The 21,591-nt window shown below is 35.8% G+C and overlaps 1 protein-coding gene across 21 annotated transcripts in view; it reads left to right on the forward strand.

Moving 5' to 3' along the window:
• ZBTB20 (zinc finger and BTB domain containing 20) overlaps positions 1-21,591 on the forward strand; it is an 811,121-nt gene that overhangs the window by 65,806 nt on the left and 723,724 nt on the right. The gene's annotated exons all lie outside the window — the stretch shown is intronic.

The following is a 21,591-nucleotide window of genomic DNA, read 5'->3' on the forward strand; positions in this document are numbered from 1 at the left end:
AATTTCATTATGGAATACAGACTTTTTTGGTATTTTCTTCGTGAAACAGTATAGTTTGATGGCAACAAAGAAATTAAAGATGGCAGAAAGGCTACATAGATACAGTGGTATCTAATAGGACTTTGGATTTACATACTCTAGGCTGTGAGGAGAAGATAGGCACATGGATCGAAAAAGAAAATGTGAATGTGATGATCAGTGGTTATTCTTTAATAATATTCCTAATGAAGGACATATGATGAGGCAAAGAAGGACACAAATTGATGGAGTATATGTATGAATGATAAAATAGTTGTATTCTGAGAGGAGGAGATTGTGAAGCAAAGAGATAAGAATTATATGTAGCTTTGTGGCTATAACTGCCTAGGTTTTTGCATTTACTTTGAGTTTCCATTGTAGGTATTAATGGCTCCTGTATATAGTGTTCTTTGTATAAGTAGAATCCAGAAAGCATTTGGTTTGAGCAGGAATATTTATTTGCTTGTGAGGATAGACCTGTTTGACTTTGAAATGTAGTGTGCTATTACCTTATGGTCAGAGTAAAGTTTATATTGTTTTTATTCAAATTACAATATGAGCATATTTAAGAGGAGCAGATATATGTGTGTTTGTGCATGTACACATGTAAAGAAGGACATTTTCATTTCTGTGTATTTCTCCTGTGTTTGCTCCTGTTAGCTTGCCAGTTTTTCTTTGTCTCTGTCATTTTATCACTGAACTCATCTGTGTAGAAAATAGAATGCTTGGTTTCATCATTTAAAATTATTTTCTGTTTTTGTTATTTTGTCCTCCCAACTTGTTTTCACCTTAAGAATTCAGGCTCAAGTACAAGGCATTTTAGTTTTCACATTCAAGAGGTGTTTCTGCTTTCTTTCCCGTCCGTTTGTCCATATGTTTACTGGTTTCTGATAGGCTGTGCAGTGAGACAGCAGTTTACTATCTGTGTGTGTGTGAAATTAGCTAATTGGTGTTAGCAGAAATATTTTCACATGTTTTATAAGCAAAGTGCAGCAAGGTATATAAATGTAGATATGATCCAGACCCGCGCACACTCACGACTGTCACTGCTCATGCATAGGCGCTCAGAAGTAATTAATGTTAATAAGATTTTAATGTGCTTGTGAGATCATAATGAGGAGAAATGAATGCTCTGATTAGGAAAAGGTAACTGTGTGTGTGTTTTGGCTTAGAACAAGATTTCAATTTTTATAAACCGCAATTTTAGAACTTGTTTGTGATTGCATCAATTGGTTTTTATTTTCAAATTAGAGGTCTGTTTAGCCATTTGAATGATTAACCAAATAAATGGGTGAAACCCTGATCATAAGGAATAGTACAGGGTTTTCATTTGCAAGGCAATGTTAGTATATAGCAAGGCTGTGATGTCTCTTGCCAATGTGCCATTTTAATGTTGGTTTTTAAAAGAAGCTTTTCCAGAAGCCACTTGTGAATATAGTACTTATTTTTATAAATGTAAATGCTATCTATATGTTCCAGAGACACCAATCAGACACCGTAACTATTGTGTCTGAGATACATTCCTGCCAGTCAGTGATGGTGTATTCCGTTTCTAAAGAATCTGTATCATGCTTCTCAGAGTGTTTATTTGGAAACAATGTAACACTACCAATATTTTTATTCCTAAATATAATCTTTACAAATTTTAGAAACTTGATATATTTTATGGTGAAGTCAAACATTTCAAGGTAAGTAAAGATTTGTCTGATAATAGACTTGAAGGCAATGCAGTCAACAGCTATATTATAGACTGGCTTAAATCCAGCTGGACACCAGGGGTCCTTCTCCACAACAAATTTTCTGAAAATATTGTTTACAGAGCTTTGACATACATTTGCATTATTATTATTTTTTAATTATAGGATAAATCTAAGTATCTATTAAGGACCCTTGCCCTCTAGCACATATAAATTACTTATACATTTTTTAATATAAATTATGGATTGAGATATTCAAGGATTGTAATCCCTCTTAAAACATAAGCATCATTGTACTGAAATGCAAGGAAAAGTCTTAGATATGAGTTGGATGTAGGATAGTGTAGTTTATTTCCAACCAAACCCTACAGATGTGTGTTTTAGGCTCTTTTAGGTTTTGGTGATATTACTATGATCTTTCTGCTGGGGTTTAAAAATGATGATGAAGGAACAGAAACTGTTAAAGTTTGTTCTACTCAACAATTTTGAGATTTATGTGATTCCCAGGGGTATTTTAGATATTACTTTACATAGAATCGAGAGAATGATGTTTATTTGATAAAAAGGTATTTGCCTTTAATACGCCGTTGTTTAGTTGACTTTCTTGGATATTATCACATTGAAGCATAATTAGAAACAGTTTTCCCAATCTCAGTTTGTAAGGGAATTCATCAATGTTTCTTCTAGTACTTGCATGATACCCTGTAGTAAGTTTTTCTATATAATCAGACATATTTCTATATTCTTCTATTCTGTGCCATTGACCTGTCTATGCATGTGAAAATTATCACATTATTTTAATTATAGAAGCTTTATAACGTGTTTTTATATCTGAAATGTTAGCTTCCCTCCCTGCTCCTACCATTACTCTTTTTCAGTGTTTTCTGGCTTTTCTTGCTTATTTGTTCTTCCAAGTGAACTTTATAATCAACTAGCAGATCTTGAGGAAAAAGAAAATCCCTGATGGCATTTTTATTGAAATTTTAAGGAATTTATGAATTAACATCACAACAATTAATGTTCTTCTGAGGGTGAATCTTTTTATCCAAGAATCTGTTTTTTATTTCCATTTGCCCAGTAACTGTTGTGTCTTGCTGAAATGTTTTAATTTTCCTTTTGGCTTTAGGTTTAAACATTTATTATTAAGTCTACCTTTTGGTATTGTATTCACTTATTTATGTACTTGCTTACTTTCTTACAGCCTTACTATACTAAACAGGCTCTTTTCTTCTATATTTTCTAACTGGCATTTGTTTCTGTGTAGGAAGGCTGTTGATTTTTGTATGTTAACTTTATAGTCTCCTAGTCTGCAAAATTTTCTTATTGTTTGTGGTAGCCCGAGGTGGATTTGAGTTCCTGTTCTAATACAATGCTTGATCTTTGTAAGACCATGGATAGCTTATTCTGAGTGTCTCAGTCATTTTGGGCTGCTGTAACCTCACAGTTCTGGAGGCTGGAAGTCCAAGATCAGAGTGCCAGCATGGTTGAGTTCTGGTGAAGACCCTCGTCTGGGCTGCAGACTGCTAACTCTTCATTGTGGTTCTGGTAGAAAGAGAGCAAGCTAGCTCTTGGGGGTCTCTTTTATAAGAGCACTAATCCCATAAACCTCATGACTTTATCTAATCCCAGTTACCTCTCAAAAGCCCCATCCGCTAGTGGCATTACATTGGGAGTATGGTTTCAACATAGACATTTGGGTACAAACATTCAGTTTGTAACACTGAGCTATTTTCCTCATCTGTAAAATGCAGATAAGAAAGCCAAACTAGAATGATGGAGAATAAATAAGATCATATAGTAAACAACTAATATTTTCCCCAGCACATAGTAGGCACTCTATTACTAGTATCCATTAATAATGTCATGTCATGTCATGTCATGTGATATGTCACTTGAGCAATTATTTTTAAAGTATGGATAATATGCAATTGAATAATTGAAGGTTTAGCATATCAGAGTTTTTACGAAGAATGGAGTGAATTAAATTAATGAACAAAACTTAAACTTCTTGATAAACATTTGTGATTTAAGACTCTACAGGCAGGGCATGGTGGCTCACACTTGTAACCCCAGCACTTTTGGAGGCCGAGGTGGGTAGATCACTTGAGGTCAGGAGTTCGAGACCAGCCTGGATTGGCCAACTTGGTGAAACCCCATCTCTACCAATAATACAAAAATTAGTGGGGCATGGTGGCAGGCAACTATAATTCCAGCTACTCAGGAGGCTGAGGCAGGAGAATCGCTTGAACCCAGGAGGCAGAGGATGTAGTGAGCTGAGATTGCACCACTGCACTCCAGCCGGGGTGACAGAGGGAGACTCCATCTCAAAAAAAAATAATAATAATAAATAAAAAATAAAAAAGACTTGAGGGACTGAAGATTAATTCTGAGATTATGGTATTTTGTAGCTATGTGCACATTTTTCCATTACTTCTGTTTTAATTATGATTATTGCATGTAATACTCATTAGACCTGGAGAGTAAGTGGAAACTTCTTGAACACCTAGAGAATTATTCAAGGCAATTCATACAGTGCATTGATTCTAGCACTTATTATCGTGCCCTACCTCAAGAATCTGACAACTTTACCATATTTTCTTAGTGAACAGTGTACTAACTTGCGAATAAGTTTATGTGGAATAAATATTAATCATATGTGAACTCATGATGGTATCAGTATAAACAGAATAATAGTGATTGTCAGCCCTTTATATGACTTTTTTTATAAAGTTGGTGAAAGCACTAATTGAAAAAAATGTAGTTCATGTATTATAGCAGTCCAATGACTTTTAAGCTTCTACTCTAATTTAATAAAATGGTTATTCACTTTGCAAATACATTCTTTTAATTCACTTGATACAATCTATTGTTAAAGAAAAGGAATATCAAAATTTCAGGGTTCAACTTATTTTTACCTCATTGTTGTTGTGAGGACTAGGTGAGATGATGAACTTAAAAGACCTAATAAGGTGCCTAGCTCTTGGTAGGTGTTTGAGAAAATGTTAGTTGTTTTTATTTCTATTATCTTGTTTTTACCATTGCTGGTTTCTTCATTCCCAACTACCTCAACCCCCATATCATCTACCCCGCTCTCTATCTCAGTCTTCATATATATGTATATATATATACACACACACACACACACACACACATTGTTACTGATAATGTTCTATATGTAGACTAAAATATATGAAATATGTGTCATAACAGTCATTAAAAATAGATATAAAATAATCGTCTATGATTTTCCAATATTGAAATTAGCTAAGAGTGAAGATCCTATCAGTGAAACCTGTGAAAACTTTAGTTACTTGTGGATAAAATTTCTGAGGAGTTGTGAGGATGAAAAATAATTTCTCATAAAGAATTTTCGGCACATTTTATATATAGTTATGGTTTACCAGAGTTCTGGCTTAGCACTCAGTGTGATTATTCCTCCATAGCTTCATATTGCTCTTTTCTTCATTCATTCATATCAAAAACAACATAGACTAGCTATTAGCAATAACACATTGTTCTAGATAGTATGAAATATACACATAACAAGATTAGTTATAAAGAAGTCTATTAGGTGATTCAGATAGGGAAACAACGAGGTTATGTGCATGGACTTTGGAGCCAGATTTTCTGTTTGAATTCCTATTCTGAAACTCACTACTTATTTCACTTTAGGCAAGTTATTTAGCCTGGGTTTCAGTTTCCTTATCTACAAATTGAAGCTAAAAGTAGTACCTATTGGGTTGTCCTGAGGATTAAATGATTTGGTACAAGTGCAGCATTTAGAGAAATTCTGTGGTAAGCTCTTTTCAAGATACTAATTTTAGTTTCTTTTGATAAATACCTAAAAGTAAGAATTCTGAATTGTATAACAGTTCTATTTTTAATTTTTTGAGGAAACTTCAGACTATATTCCGTAGTGGCTTCACCATTTTGCATTCCTACCAACAGTGTACAAGGATTCAAATTTCTCTACATCCTCGCCAACATTTGCCTTTTGTTTTATTAACAGCCCCGACAGGTGTGAGACAATGCCTCATTGTGGTTGTAATTTGAATTACTCTGATGATGATAAGTGATGTTAAATATTTTTAAATGTATCTCTTGGCCATTTGTATGTCTACTTTAAAGAAATCTTTATTCAAGTCTCTCTTAGTCTGGGCTGCTCTAAGAAAATACTGGGTAATTTATGAACATCAGAAATTTATTACTCATGGTTCTAGAGGCTGGAAAGTCCAAGGTCAAGGCACTGGCAGTTTCTGTATCTGGTGAGGGCCTGTTCTTCATAGAGGGTGCCTTCTTTGCCCACACATTGTGGAAGGGCAAACAGCTCATCATCCCTTTTTAAAATTACTAGTCCCATTCATGAGTGATCTGCCTTCATGCTTTAATCACCTCCTAAAAGCCCTACTTCTTAATACCATCACATTGCAATTAAGTTTCAACATATGAATTTGGTGGAGGGGCAATATTCAGACCTTAGCAAATTCCATAGTCCATTATTAAATGTTGGATTATTAGTTTTTTTTTCTTTTTGTTCTTAAATTATAGGAGTTCTTTATGTATTTTGGATATTAACCCCTTATCAGACATATCAGGAGTTTTCCTCCCCACCCGCCGCACCCCGGGCTGCAGACCAATAATGGTCCCTGGCCTGTTAGGAACTGGACTGCCCAGCAGGAGGTGAGTGTCCGGCCAGTGAGTATTACCGCCTGAGCTCTGCATCCTGTCAGATCAGCAGTGGCATTAGATTCTCATGGGAATGTGAACCCTATTGCGAACTGTGCACGCAAGGGATCTAGAGCCTCATAAGTGAGGCTCTAACTAATGCTTGAGGATCTGAGATGGAACAGTTTCATCCCAAAACCACCCTCCTGTCCTTGGAAAAATTATCTTCCACAAAACCAGTTCCTGGTGCCAAAAAGCTTGGGAATCACTGAGGTATATGGTTTGTAGATATTTTCTCCTATTCCATAGGTTGCCTTTTCACTATGCTGTTCGCTGTGCAAATGGTTTTTAGTTTGATGTACAGTCTTAACTGTTTATTTTTATTTTTGTTGCCTGTACTTTTGATGTTACAGCCATGAAATCATTACTATGATGAATGTTACGAAGCTTTTCCTGTATGTTTTATTCTAAAAGATTTAGAGTTTCAGGTTTTATATTTAAGTCTTTAATCGATGTTGAGTTTATTTTTGTGTATGTTGTAAGATAAAGATCCAATTTTATTATCTTGCTGTTTTTCCTAGCACCATTTGTTGACGAGACTATCCTTTTCCCATTGTGTATTCTTGGCACCCTTGTAAAAAATTTGTTGACCATTTATGTGTAGATTTATTTCTTGGCCCTATATTTTGTTTAATTGGTATATATATCTATCTTTATGCCAGCACCATATTGTTTTGATTATTTTGTTTTGTAATATATTTTGAAGCAATAAAATGTGATGCCTCAATCTTTGTTTTTTTCTCAAGATCAATTTGGCTATTCATGGTATTTGTGGTTCCATGTGAATTACAGAAATGTAGAATTGACTTTATAGATCACTTTGGGTATGGACATTTTAACAATATTAAAGTCTTCCAATCCATGAACACAGGATATCTTCTATCTTGAATGTCTTTCATCAATGTTTTGTAGTTTTCAGTATATAATCTTTAATATCCTTAATTGTCTTCCTAAGTATTTTATACTTCTTGGTGCTATTTTAGATGGGAATGTTTTTCTAATTTTTTTTCAGATGGTTCCTTGTTAATATATAGAAGTGCAGCTGATTTTGTATGTTGATTTTGTGTCCTGCAATTCTACTGAATTCATTTATTAGTTCTATCAGTTTTTTAATGGAGTCTTTAGGATTTTTTATACATAAAATCATAGACTCTACCAACTAGACAGTTTTACTTTTTCCTTTACAATTTGAATGCCTTTTGTTTCTTTTTCTTGGCTTATTGCCCTGGGTAAGGCTTCCAGTACTATGTAGAATAGAAGTGGCAAGAGTGAACATCCTTGCCGTGTTGCTGATCTTAGAGGAATAGCTTTCAGTTTTTTTTCCATTGAAAACTGGTATGTAGCCTTTTCATATATGTCCTTATCATGTTGATGTACTTCACTTCTATTGATACTTTGTTGTTTATCCAGAGGAATTGAAATCAGGATCTGAAAAAGATTAGCAATGACCAAGATGTGGAAACAACCTAAATGTTCTTCTATGGATGAATGGATAAGGAAAATGGTATATACATACAGTGGAATATTATTCAGTCTTTAAAAAAGAGGAAATACTGTAATGAGACAACATGACTAAAACTTGAGGACACTGTACTAATTGAAATGAGCCAGTCATAGAAAGACAGATACTACATGATTCCACTTACATGAAGTATCTAAAATAATTAAATTCATAGAATCAAGGAATAGAATGGTGGTGGTTGCCAAGGGCTGAAGGAAAGGGAAAATGGGAAGTTACTAATTAATGGACATAAAGTTTCGGTTAAACAAGATGAATAAGTTCTAGAGATCTGCTGTACAGCATTGTACCCGTAGTCAACAATACTGCACACTTAAAAATATTGTACTCTTAAAATTTGCTAATAGGGTAGATCTCATTTTAAGTGTTCTTACCAACGTAAAATAATGTAGTAAGGCTTCAATAAATGTTAGTTCACGTTAAAATTATTATTAAATATAGCAGGAAAGTTTATGTTATATAACAGTAAACACAAAGTAATACAATATTTAGAGGATGGTAATATTTTCATTGTGACTGGGGACAGTTGGGATTGGGGAGATTCACTGAATGAATTAGTGTTTAAATTTTGAAGTATGATTTCTATAGTGTAAAAGAAAAAATAGAAAGGTAGAGGTGAGTAAAAATTAAAACTTCTGGGGACTTTGCAGTTAGAAAGATTCCTATCAGAGGCCCAGCTCCACTCCCAGCTATTAGTGTGGCCCTGGATAAAGCAGTCTCTGTTAGGATTCTACCTCCCTGAGTCATGGTCTGGTAACTTTCTCAAGATAGTATGCTACAGCAATGGCGGGAATAACCTCGTTAATTTCCTTTTCTCAGCAATTGCTGTGCTGTGCGTGTTGTGCAATGTCTGCAAGCAAATATTTTATATCTTTTGTTTAGATTTTTAGTCGTTTAAGGCAGGAAGTATATGCTGTTTCTATTACTTCATCATTTTCAGAAGCAGAAAACCAACATATTTCTATTTTACCTTTCTCCTCAATGAGTTGGGACTTACCATCTAATTCTAGTAGCACATGTAGTTACTTACCTTTTTTTGTACTCACTAAAGGGCATTACAAATTTTAGTTTACTTATCTGCTTCCCTACTAAACTGGCTTCTTTGAGAATAGGTACTGTGTTGAGCTCATCTTTGTCACCACTACCAACCCACTATCAAGTTTGGAGTGTGGAACCTATCAGGCAGTTAATGAATACATTTTACATTTATTTAATTACTGTTAATTGTAGTTCTGTGCCACACTGTGAAAGACTGAATGCTATGCTTAGTGATACATTTTATTCTATAAACAATTTAAGGTTTTTGAGGAGGTGAGGGAAATTCCTTGAGCCTTTCTTTTTAATAGAAGGTAATTATTGAAGCATAAATATGGATGAAAGAGGTAAGAGGTTGGAAATAATTAGATTATTTAGGATTCTAGGCTATAATAGTGGAAATAAAGAGTTGACAGGATCTAGTGATTGATTGGATGGGCATTGCTGAAAGGAAAGGTGGGAAAAATGACTTAGATTTTCACTAATTATGGACCAATTCTTTTAGAATGAAATAGTAAGGTTTTCTTTTTTTTTTTTTTTTTTTTGTCTTTAGAACTTAAATGGAAAATTAGCATAAAATTTTGGGAGCAAAGTTTCATGATGCAAAGAAGTAATTAATGGTAGGGATTTATGTAAATTCTTAGTTTATTTACTAGTATTAAGTTTGAATTTAAAATATTATATAATTCTTAGGGAAAGGTTTATTATTAGTTAAATTTTATTGTATAGGGTTAATTTAAAATTATATTATAAATATTATCTCTTTATGTACACTTTTTTCTCATTATAATCTCTTATCTTTGTTTATACTTACAAATATTTTTTATTTCCCAGTGCTTTCTTTAGTCTTTAGAATTCATTGGTAATGGACTTAGGGCTAAAAGTTAATTTTGTGCCATTGAATGGTACAGCACCTGTAGCATGACCTAAGAGTGACAGTCATTTTTTCTCAAATATATTTTAACGTTGCTTTTGTAGTATTGGTTTTCATTCAAATTATTTTCTCTCTTTGAGAGAGGTTGCAAGAGCTTCTGAGCAAGTGGATGGTAGGAATAGGGAATAAGAAATATCAGAACAATTAGGGAAACCCTCCAATGCCAAAGATTTATCTATAAAACATTGTATAATAGTAGCCATTTGAGAAGTTAAAACACTTTTAACAAGAACTTGTTTACAGTAGTTTGAAGGAGATTAATTAGAACGAACAAGCTGAATGCATGGAAAAGAAATATTTCTCCCAATTAGTTATTTTCACTTTGACATAATCTTTTGAGGAAGCGATGCTTTTCTTAAACTGTGTTTTAACCTGAAATAAATGACAGAATATTTGAATCAATAATAGTATCTTGACAAGATAGGGGAATATTTTTGATACTGTGTTCCAGTTCTCATTTCAGTTTCTTACATGAACTATTTGTTATTCCTGTTATAGAAAATGACACTGGTAATGACTGACATTTATTGAATCACCCTTTGTGCTTATAACTAAAGTGTGAGGTAAATATTATCTTATTATTCTTCACAACAGTCTCATAAGACAGATACTATTTTCATTTGACCAATGAGGAATCTAAGGCTAAATGAGATTAAATAACGTCCACAAAGTCACACATCTGGTTATGCAGAGTTCATATGAGTCAGTGATATAATTGGTAGAAATGATTGCTAAGTCTATTGTGTATACCATTAAGGGCAATGAAAGGAGCCTCTCGCATTTATCCTGTAAACAGAAGAAGGTGAGCTTTTTGGAACAGTAGTGGATAAGGGCCAGGGAGGGAGAGCCAGTATTCTTTTTAGACTGCTATGAATGAGTGAACTTAATGAGAAAAGGCCGATGCCCCAGTGCAGCATTGTCTTTCAAAACTTTAGGTGCTGCTTTTGACACTCTTTAAACATGGATATCCAAGGCAGCTTAAGAGCTGGATTATGCCTTGCTGTGACCAATTGAGTGGCCAAGAGCAATGGCAGCTGTAGGGCAGGTTCTTATGACTATTAATTCTATTTGGAGCACTTCCTGTGGGCAAACTCTTACCTGGCACAGCTATTTGGGATCCTTAGAGCCCATGAGACCTGATGCCATGCAATGAGTATTCCCTCAGTTTCATCACTGAGACCTCAAAGTCTGTGGTCTTAACCAGCATGCTACTTTGTATAACAAGCGTATTTATTATACATTGTATCTACATCAATTACAGAAAAGTCCAACACCTATTCTTCCATACAGTTTTAAACTCTGGAGTGATATTGAGCTCCAACCCAGAGGAAAAAATAATTATATAATATGATCTCTTCTTATAAATGGGAAATCCTCAAAAATGTATAACCAGTTAGGAATTATTCAAGTTTCTTTTACACACAAGAATGTTTAAATGTGGGTGAATTGCAGAGATAAAAAAAAAAAAAAAAAACCCTGACTTTCTCAAGTTCTGCCATAAAGAAGTCTAGTTTATTGCCTTAGTTTCAAAAGAATAGTTTTCTAAGTATTTCAAAATGTCCGGCTGGCTGCCCCTTCCATTCTCTTTGGAAGCTTCTTTGTCATCCTCGTGGCACATCCCTCTGGCATGCATGACCAGCTGCAAGCTAAACCCTGTGGAATAAGAATTCTTTCATCCCTTTGTGTGATGTGTTTCATTTTCAGAGTTTGGATGATCCTCTTCGGCAGCAGCAGCAGGCATTGTTAGTTTCAATAGGCGGCCTGGATGCACAAGAACAGTCATCATAGAGAGACAGGCTCTCAGGGTCCGTCCCTTCATGTCATGGTGCTGTGTTAGATCACTTTCCTCTGCTGGATTAATGGCCAGAGAAAAAGGGAAACAAACTGTACCCAAAGGAATCCAATTAAAGCACTTGAACTTCACTGACGTCTATCCTATTGTTTTCCTAACTTCCTAACCTATGGTTAATTATTCTGACCAGTGGAAAGAAACAGCATAAACACGGGAATTATCTTAAATTCCCTATTTTGTTTAGTTTGTAAAGGCATCAAAATTTTACTGTGCAGGATGGAATACTTACTTGGTATGGCCGAAATTTTTTTGACTAATTTTTCTATTTCTTCTCTACTATCCTCACCAAAGGATATCCTCACTGCCAGGACTTACTGTACAACACTCCTTGGCTTCTGGAATTTTATCTCTGCTCACAGTCTACATTACAGCAGTAGTTCATTCTGGGCACTTTAGCTTCCTTGAATCTCCAGTTGATCTCACACCCATGCCTATGATATTCTTTTCCTGGTTAATCAAGAATTCTCTATTTCTGCTCTGTCATCCATGCCACTGTAAGTAGGAAAGTAATTTAGGCTTTTGAAGCACAGCCTTGTCATTTGTGAAATGACCTCCCTTGACTCTGAAATTCTCTGTCGAAAATATAAGTTAGGATTTCCAGTAATAACAATTTATATGTATAAGATGATAGATAGTTTGCAGTGTCTTTATATATTTTATTTTATATAATTCTGACTATAGTTTTGTGAGAAGGAGAGAACCATTATTATTTTCTCTCTTTTTTTTTTTTTTTCAGAAAAGGATATGATAGCTCAGAGAGGTGAAGTGATTTACCCCATCAAATAAGTAGTAATTGCCTGAACCTGAACTTTAAATTCAGAGTTTTCCCCACCAAGAGGTGATGGTTTTCTCTAGTAGGGAGAAAGTTTCTTTCATAAGACCTTAATTTCTTTATTAATTTAAAATTTGTTTTTCTTTTTGTATGTGAGTGTATGTATTTATGCTTTGGGTAGGAGTCTTATGCTGAATTGAGTTTGGGGTGGAATTTTGTGCTTAGTTTTTGTCAGTGAAGAAGTCTCCTACAATTTCTAATTAAAGAAAGATAAGAAGGAATGTATTACTTTTCTAGTGTAGAATTTTGGTATCATTGTGAACCTCTTTGCTAAATTTGTTGGTATTTTTCCATTGTAAATCCATTCTTCCAGAAAGCTAGTATACCTATTAAATAGTACTATTTATAATTAGGAAATGATAGGTATACAGTCGACTCCCTTTTAGGTTATTCCTGCTTCTGGCCAACAGAATACTCTGAAAAAATGGTATGTTTCTGTTCATCTGTTTACCTGCTGCTCCGCTTATCTAGCGTCATTTGTGTTTGTTTTCAAATTTGTTTATGCCGAATAAATGTGCAATTGTAATTTAATTATGCAAACTGATGAAATATGAGTTCAAAAATATAAAGACTTGTTGATTTTATAAAATTTAAGTTGGTGCTTTGGAAAGACTTTTTAAAGGTGAGTTGCTAAAACAAATTGCAGTTTAAATAGGTGTGGGCTAGACAACTGTGAAAGATTGCCTGAGGTAGGGGTGAAAAAATGTAAAAAGCCTGGAAGGATCCCTCATTCAGTTTGCTTTCCAAGTACCTTTAAGCTGTCACTGAGTTTAAGTAATCCAAAACAGGAAATCATAGGTGATACATCATGGTGCAGTTTAAGCAAGAAGAAAGACGTGAAACTTTACATAGCAGATCAAGAGGCAGTGACAGCCATTGGCCCTACATCAAAAGGTTGGTAAATAATGTCATGTTTTAACTTTAAATAAGTTAAATATGTTAAAATCAATGTAACCAGTTTCTTTCTGTATCTCAATGTCCTTTTATGTAAAATGAAGATGAAAATAACTTTACCCAACAAGAATTTGTGTGTGTGTGTGTGTGTATGAGGATTAAATGAGATGTATAGTACCTAGAGTGATGCTTGGTACAAGTAACATACTAAAAAAAATTAGCCGTCATCATTATCAATGACAATCTGAGATCATCTGTTGTAGGGTTTATGTATACTTATATTACAAATATAATATTATGGATCAGTGCTGCCAGCTATTGGAATATTTTAGCAGCAATGCATACTAGTTCTGTTTAGGTTAGCAGAGAAGTTCTGTCCATTTTCTACCTCCACCCTCCCCTTTTTTCTCAGGATTTATGAGAAGAGCAAGTTTGATGGTAACTACGTATGTCAGTACATGCTGAGACCTGAGATCGTATGTGTAACATAAGTAAAAGCACCATGTGTAGTCTCAGCTGAATCCTATCAGAAAGCTTAGGATATGGAGAGTTCGCGGCGTATTGGTGGAGGTGTGTGGAATGCTTACGCAATACTCACCCACACTGAACCTAGATCTAGCCAGTGTGTTTCTGACTTAAATGAACACTCAGCTGCACACAGTTCTCTCCCAATTGAAAACAGAGGAAACAAAGGAAAAAGAAACAAAAGTCTTGACAAAAAAGACTGTTAGCTAAGCTGGAATAGTTGGGTGGTAGTAGAACACTGATTCTAATAGTTGGCATTGACTGTATGCTTTCCATTCCTAAATGCTTCTGCTAACTGCTAGGTTGTAAGTTTTCATTAATGAATCCACATTTAGAAACTGCTTTTTTTTTGGAGGAGAATTAAGCTTTTACCTGCTTTCTTTCTGAATGCTAGCACACACATTTTTGTATAATTTCATATCCTGTTTTCCTCCCTAAGCATGTGCTCTTCATAGAAAAGGGACTCACGCTTCAGAGTAGGAGACAGCATCAATACTGCTGAAAGTTTCCTCTTGGTTTGAATGTTATAATGGTTGATTCAGTGCTGGTGGCATAAGAATGAATGCACTATCAAACTATCAACTTTTTTTTTTCAAACAAGCAATGCAATGCTCTCTACAGTGATTTACATGACATTTCTCTAATTTTTTAAAAAATAAAGCCAGTAGGCAGCAAAGTGGAATTTGAAACATTTTCCCAAGTTAAAAAAAATTTAAATGGCATAATCTAAAGTTAAGTGCTCATTTGCTTTCTTAAATATTACAAGTATCACTATTGGTCACTTTCTGGGCCTGTAATGGAATTTAAGCCTATTTGTTCTTCGGATTATAGTCTATGTTTACCCGTCATGAAGCTGTTGGATAAAAGAAATACAGTCGTTCTACATCATGCCTTATCATGGCATTGGAATCCTCACAGTTCATTCCTATCTATAACTATTGTTCAAGTTTCTTCTCTACTCTTTCTTGTGCTTTTATTTCAGTCATTACATATTCTATCAATTTCAACTGTCCTCAGCCTTTTGCCCTCAGATGTGTATTCTTCATATATTTTCTTTATTTTGCTGTGTGTCATCATATTAACATGTATCCTTCTTTTTGACCTATACTGTTTATCCTTAGTTTGTTGATTTAAATGTCACCCATTTTGTTTCCTGAGATACACCATTTCCATATAGTTACTTTACATGAAGACAACAGTAAAACATAAAAAGTAGGCAGCAGCCCAGAAAATCACAGCCTTTACATACTATACTATATGTACTATTTATATAATGGGTTAGGTATTCAGGCTTCTATCCAGTAGGGATCTACATATCATACACTTTTGTTAAACCTGATATTTTTAAGGAGGTAAGATTTGAGAGGATTTCCTTCTTTATATGACATACCTGTCAGTCAACATGATATTCAGAACCCATTGTTAAGTACCTTTCTAGGCAGAGAAAAGAACCAGTTTCAGTTTGGATATGTTTGAAGTACTCTGTTCTTGACTCATATTCCTGTATTGACCCAGCTCCTTGATATTTTACATTTTAAGTTGTGGATTAATGCATATCTGTAACTGGTCCAGGATGTATTGCTAACTTGAGGTGATGGGTTAATCCACCACCATTGTTTTGCTGCAACGATAAAATTGCAGCAGGCAAGCAGGTTAGCTTTAGTGCATATTAATGGCGAGCATATCATGGTACATGAAGTTGGTATGATAGAAGAAGTGTACAATTCAAGTGCATGTGCGTGTGCAATGTTTCTGTTCTAGTTTGCTTTGAAGGCAGTTTGAATATCATTATAGTGGTATAAAAGGCAGTAACTTGATCAAAGTTCTAGGTAAGAAAGTTTTTATTTCTCTGTATCAGAGGGATGTGCTGTGGAGGACAATCTGAAGATAAGAATACCAACAATAGAATCATCTTTTTTTTGTTTTTACTGATTTTTCAAATAGCATATGTCTTTCTGTTATGTTGAAAATTTTTACTATGTTATCCATTGAATGATTTAACATATGCCCAAATAAAGATTAGATTGATGTTCCATATGAAGATCTGCTGAAAAATGTGTGTATATATATAAAGTTTTTCATAGGTACTCATGACATTTGACTAAATCTACCAACTAATAATAAATACCATTGAATTATTGGCCTCATCAAGTAGTAGACAAACAATTGCTTCCTGGGTTTGTGGGTGTGATATTATTTATAATTTTATTTAATCATTTACTAATTCACTGTGCACCTATTATGCTGGGGATAGTATCTGGCATAGTAGGGAATGTAAAGATGATTAAGACACAGTCATGTCTACTAAAAATGTGTAGTCTAGTGGTATGGTATAGTACATTTCTTAGATTTGGCCCTTACTATAATCATGTGTTAATTCCTTAATTATTTCACATGATAAAATTATAATTATTATTGTTATGGTCACATATTTAATTTACATCTTCAGTGTTCTGAATACTGAATTTAATGTACTACCAATATATTTAAACAGACTATAATCCCTGAAAGATAAAGATAAAATACTATAAATATAAATATAAAATATTATGATAAAAACACTTTCATAATTTTAAATGGTTTTAACTGGTTTTTAATCTTTTCACTCTCTTTTGTTGGATTCCTTTATTTGGGAGAAGACAGGGGAAGGAACAGTTGGCATGTTGGCATTTGGTGTTGAAAATCCAGTGTGAATATAAACCCTGTTGCGGGAAGTCAGGGACCCCAAACAGAGGGACCGGCTGAAGCTGCGGCAGAAGAACATAAATTGTGAAGATTTCATGGACATTTATTAGTTCCCCACATTAATACTTTTATAATTTCTTATGCCTGTCTTTACTGCTGTCTCTGAACATAAATTGTGAAGATTTCGTGGACACTTATCACTTCCCCAATCAATACCCTTGTGATTTCCTACGCCTGTCTTTACTTTAATCTCTTAATCCCGTCATCTTCGTAAGCTGAGGAGGATGTATGTCGCCTTAGGACCGTGTGATGATTGCATTAACTGCACAAATTGTTTGTAGAGCCTGTGTGTTTGAACAATATGAAATCTGGGCATCTTGGAAAAAAAACAGGATAACAGCAATGTTCAGGGAACAAGAGAGATAAGATTTCTGGTCGCTGGTGAGCTAGACGAAACAGAGCCATATTTCTCTTCTTTCAAATGCAAATAGGAGAAATATCACTGAATTCTTTTTCTCAGTAAGGAACATGCCTGAGAAAGAGAATGCGCCCTAAGGGTAGGTCTATAGATGGCCCCCTGAGGGTGACCGCCTTTTACGGTTGAAGCTGAAGGGATGAAATAAGCCCCGGTCTCCTGTAGCGCTCCCAGGCTTATTGGGACAAGGAAATTATTGCCTAATAAATTTTGGTCAGACAGGTTGTCTGCTCTCAAACCCTGTTTCCTGATAAGATGTTATCAATGACAGTGCGTACGGAAACTTCATTAGCAATTTTAATTTCGCCCCATCCTGTGGTCCTGTGATCTCGCCCTGCGTCCACTTGCTTTGTGATATTTTATTACCTTGTGAAGTATGTGATCTCTGTGTTGGTACCAGAAACTGAGGCAATTGCAGGAGTTGCTGATGGCCTCACAAATCTTAACCCTGTCACTTGGGTTAAGAGCATCAGAAGTACTACTATTGTAAATTTCGTATTAATCCTTGTGTGCCTGTTCTGTCTGTTGTTAGTCTGCATGTATACCCAGAAGTTCCAAAGAGACAGCGACCATCGAGAACGAGCCATGATGACGATGGTGGTTTTATTCAAAAGAAAAGGGGGAAATGTGGGGAAAAGAAAGAGAGATCAGACTGTTACTCTGTCTATGTAGAAAGAAGTAGACATAAGATACTCCATTTTGTTCTGTACTAAGAAAAATTCTTCTGCCTTGAGACACTGTTAGTCTCTAACCCTACCCCCAACCCTGTCCTTACAAGAGACATGTGCTGTGGTGACTCAAAGTTTGATGGATTTAGGGCTGTGCAGGATGTGCTTTGTTAAACAAGTGCCTGAAGGCAGTATGCTTGTGAAAAGTCATCATCATTCTCTTAATCTCAAGTACCCAGGGACACATACACTGCGGAAGGTTGCAGGGACCTCTGCCTGGGAAAGCGAGGTGTTGTCCAAGATTTCTCCCCATGTGATAGTCTGAAATATGGCCTTGTGGGAAGGGAAAGACCTGATCGTCCCCCAGCCCGACACCCATGAAGGGTCTGTGCTGAGGAATTAGTAAAAGAGGAAAGAAGGCCTCTTGGCAGTTGAGATAGAGAAAGGCATCTGTCTCCTGCCCGTCCCTGGGCAATGGAACGTCTTGGTGTAAAACCCGATTGTATGTTCTATTTACTGAGATAGGAGAAAACCGCCTTAGGGCTGGAGGTGGGACGTGCTAGTGGCAATGCTGCTCTTTATGCACTGAAAATGTTTATGGAAATGTTTGCATATGTACATCAAGGCACAGCACTTTTCCTTAAACTTACTCATGTCACAGAGATCTTTATTCATATGTCTTTCTGCTGACCTTCTCCCTACTATAACCCTATTATCCTGCCACTTCCCCTTTTTCTAAAAGATGGTAAAGATAATTATCAATAAATACTGAGAGAACTCAGAGACCGGTGCCGGCACGGGTCCTCGGTATGCTGAGCCCACGTTGGGCGCCAGACGAAGGGGTGACCTGCCTCTGCACACCTGTGGGCGTTTCTCATCAGGCGGAACGAGAGACTTGAGAAAAGAAAGAGACACAGAGACAAAGTATAGAGAAAGGAAAGTGGGCCCAGGGCACTGGCGCTCAGCATACAGGGTTTTACACCAAGCCGTTCCATTGCCCAGGGATGGGCAGGAGACAGATGCCTTTCTCTATCTCAACCTACAAGAGGCCTTCTTTCCTGTTTTACTAATCTTCCTCAGCACAGACCCTTCACGGGTGTCAGGCTTGGGGACAATCAGGTCTTTCCCTTCCCGCGAGGCCATATTTCAGACTATCTCATGGGGAGAAACCTTGGACAACACCTATCTTTCCTAGGCAGAGGTCCCTGGGACCTTCCATAGTGTATGTGTCCCCGGGTACTAGAGATTAAGAGAATGATGATGACTTTTAACAAGCATACTGCCTTCAGGCACTTGTTTAACAAAGCACATCCTGCACAGCCCTAAATCCATCAATCCTTGAGTCACCACAGCACATGTCTCTTGCAAGGACAGGGTTGGGGATAGGGTTAGAGATTAACAGTGTCTCAAGGCAGAAGAATTTTTCTTAATACAAAACAAAATGGAGTATCTTATGTCTTTCTTTCTACATAGACAGAGTAACAGTCTGATCTCTCTTTCTTTTCCCCACAAAACCCAAGGGGAGACTTTTGATTTTCTGATTTCTAGTTCCATAACTTGCAAGGTGAAGAGCCACAGGAGACGAAGGTGGAGGGATAAGTAGGTGCCTATCATGAAGTGCCTTATATATGCCATACTAAGAAGCCAGAAATGAGGTGGGATCCTCTAAAGGGTTTTAAGTGAGGAAATGACCTCTTAATTTTATTGAGAAAAAGCACTTCAGCAATTGAGTCTGGAAGAAGGGGTAGAAAGAAAGCAGACGAGAGCCTGTGAGACTGTTAGAAGACAATTAATGGAAATCAGGGTGAAGTATAGTGAGGGCATGAACTGAAACAGCGACTGTGAAGCTATGAGGAACGTAAGAGGAATAGATTCAAGAGATTTTTAGGAAGTAGAATTGATAAGATTTGAGTACTCCATCAGTGGAGGATGGAAGTTGGGTGCTGTTAAAGAAACAGAGAAGTTTAGGATGACTCTCAAGATATTTTTCTTGAGTACCTGGGTGGTGCCATTTGCAGAAAAAAAAAAGGACTATTTTAGGAGTAGGAGTTTGGTGGGCAGCAAGAGGTCAGGAAGGAAGTGAGGGTAGAAATTTAGGAAAGATATAAAAGATTCATTTGAATTTCAAACACAAATTTACCTTGCTTTGAGAAAACATGATGTGATTCTGTAACCTGAAAGAGTAAAAGTTAGAATAAGTGTGTTATGCTGAAGCTGAATAAGGGGAATAAGTTTCATGTAGAGTATTGATTAGGGAATTTCTGCTAGTAGAAAATAGGATGTCCAGAGTCAAATATTTATTTTTGGAGACATTGTTTCCCAGATTTTCTTTAATGACAGCTTTCCTCCATTTCATATCCAAAAGCTAGACTGGCTTATTCAAATGTGTTAACCTTAGAATGTGTCTGGGAGTCTTTGGTGAGTCACTACTTTAAGAGGGTATCTATTTGAGGAGGCACTATGGTAATGAAAGCAAGTCAAATACCAAATGTATGGATTGCTATTTAAATAATCTTGCACAAACCACTTAACCTCTTTGAGTTTCCATTTTCCTACTTTTAAAATAAGAGGGTTGAATCAGATGATCTCTGATAACCTTTTATAGTAAGAGCCCTATGATTTTATGACCCTGTGAATAGCATGATTATAACTGTAGGATTAACATCTTCAGGAAATTTAACAGCAGACTTCCAGTTAAACTTGGTGATTGAACACATGTTTTTCCTTGCTCCTTCCTAGTAAGGGACTAAAAATTTGAGCAAAAGACTAAAAAATATATAAATCCACAGGCATAAGGAAGAGGAAGCAACATATTAAAGAGACCCAACTTTTGGAAGATGTAAAGGAGGAATTGGCAGAACTGGGAAAGCTGAATACATGTGACTGGAGAGTGTTGTATCAATGAGAAACGAGACAGTTCATACTCCAGAACCTATTTAAGAATTAGAGGCAGTATGTCCCGTGGAAAACAGTAGCTGAAGTAAAAATAAAGTATAATTAATATACTCAGAGAGATAGCAGAAGATACTGCTTCTATGAAACATGACAAGATTGTATAAAAAGAAGAAATAACCAGAGAATAAGCACTCTTATAATAACTGAAATAATAGCTTTTATATGATTGAAATTTTCCTGAAAATAGAGCAAAAAAAGTCAAATAAATGGAAAATAGGAGAGTAAAGATAAAATCAGACAAATGATTCAACAAATCTGATTAATGGGAAATTCAGAAGGCAGGCAAGAGCAAAGAAAATGATAGGGAAGAAACTGTTATAAAAGTATATAGTAAAATTTTTCAGCTCTAAAGGACACAAGGTTCCAGTTTGGAAGGGTCTTCTGAGTGCCCATAAAAATGTGAAAGCAAATCCATGCCAAGATACATAATTGGAAAATTTCAGAATAGCAGTAATCAATAGATGATAATAGAAAGTTCCAGAGAGAAAATATAGGCCCCATACATTGGGCTCAAGAACCAGAATGGTATTTGATTTCTTAATGACAACATTCAAAGCTAGAAGATGTGGTTTTAAAATTCTGAGAGAAGGCCGGGCACGGTGGCTCATGCCTGTATTCCCAACACTTTGGGAGGCTGAGGCAGGTAGATTACCTGAGGTCAGGAGCTCGAGACCAGCCTGACCAATGTGGTGTAACCCCATCTCTAAAAAATTTAAAATTAGCTGGGTGTGGTGGCACATGCCTGTAATCCTAGCTACTTGGGAGGCTGACGCGGGA

Source organism: Macaca thibetana, chromosome 2 (assembly GCF_024542745.1).
Source record: "Macaca thibetana thibetana isolate TM-01 chromosome 2, ASM2454274v1, whole genome shotgun sequence".
In the NCBI taxonomy this organism is placed as follows: domain Eukaryota; kingdom Metazoa; phylum Chordata; class Mammalia; order Primates; family Cercopithecidae; genus Macaca; species Macaca thibetana.